The sequence below is a fragment of the Calidris pugnax genome, unplaced genomic scaffold (genome assembly GCF_001431845.1).
Source record: "Calidris pugnax isolate Ruff unplaced genomic scaffold, ASM143184v1 scaffold341, whole genome shotgun sequence".
Lineage (NCBI taxonomy): Eukaryota > Metazoa > Chordata > Aves > Charadriiformes > Scolopacidae > Calidris > Calidris pugnax.
In genome coordinates, this window is record NW_015091149.1 from 1,405,933 (window position 1) to 1,407,386 (window position 1,454).

The following is a 1,454-nucleotide window of genomic DNA, read 5'->3' on the forward strand; positions in this document are numbered from 1 at the left end:
GGGGGGGGGGGGGGGGGGGGGGGGGGGGGGGGTGTGCGAAGCCTCCAGGCACCGCTCAAAACAGACCTTGTGTAGGAGGGAAAAATTACACCCAGGGAAGAAAAAAATCCCTCCCCGAGCCAGCGCCTTAACCCACTTCCCGGCTGCAGCGCTGGGAGAAGGGGGGGGGGTCGCTGTTTGGGGAAGGGGAGAGCCCCCCCTCGAGGGGCTTCACACCCCACACCTTCTCCAGGGGTTCCCTGGCACCATCTGAACTGGCTCAGCCCTGGCCCCCCCCCCACCGGGGAGGGAAACTGAGGCAGGGGGGCAGCAAGGAGGTTGATGGCTCCCACCTCTGCTGCCGGAGGGGCTCTGGGACCCCAAAAAGTGAGGGCAGGAAGCAGGGAGGGCTGTAGGGAAGCAAGGAGGATGGGGAGGGGGGGCAGTGGAGCCCCCCCCACCTTCCACCACACCATCTGTGTCCTCCCCCCTCCCCACCCATTCCCAAATCATCTCAGGGGGGCTGCAGGAGGGCAGACCCCATGGCGATGGGGCTGAGAGGGGGGTGTGAGGGGAGGGTGCAGGAGGTGTGTGTGGGGGGGTCCATGCCCCAGAACCCCCCCATTTGCTGTGGGAAGAAGCCAGGCTGTGGGCCAGGAGGCGCCGAGGCGGGGGGAGGCGTCGTGGCGCAGAAGGGTGTAACCCTGTGTCCCCCCACCCTGGCCCCCCAACCCCGCTACGAGCCGCTGGGGAGACACCGGGGATGGGTTCTGCTCCCAATCCCTCTGGACACGGCCATGGTGGTGACAAGGGGGGGCACCAACCCTGTGTCCCCCCACCCGCTGGGTGCCCAGCACCCATCCCAGCCCCACTGCGAGCCGCTGGGGAGACACCGGGGAGGGGTCCCGCTCCAAATCCCCCTGGGCACGGCCACGGTGGTGACAAGGGGGGGCACCGACCCCGTGTCCCCCCACCCACTGGGTGCCCAGCACCCACCCCAGCCCCTCAGTCCCACTGTGAGCCACTGGGGAGGCACCGGGGATGGGTCCAGCCCTACATCCCTCTGGGCATGGCCATGGTGGTGACAAGGGGGGGCACCGACCCTGTGTCCCCCCACAATCACCCTCTCCCAGGGTTCACTCCCTCTGACAGCCGGGGGGGGGACACGGCAGGTGACCCCCATCGCCCCCGCTGTGCCCAGGCAGGCAGAACCAGGGGTTTTGGGGTGATGGGGGTCCCTTGGGGTCCCAATGGCTCCTGCTTTGCCCCCCCCCGGCAGTTGCTTGGCAACTCCATCCGGGCGTCTGCAGGAAAGCATCAAAATGTGTCCCCAAGTCCCCATCCCTGGTGGCACGAGGGGGGGGGGTGGCATGGCATGGTCCTCCCCCCACTACAGCACCTCCACCCACCCCAGCAGCGCTCAGACCCCCCCTCCCCATCCCACCTGAGACCCCAAAACGCTCCCACCCACCCAA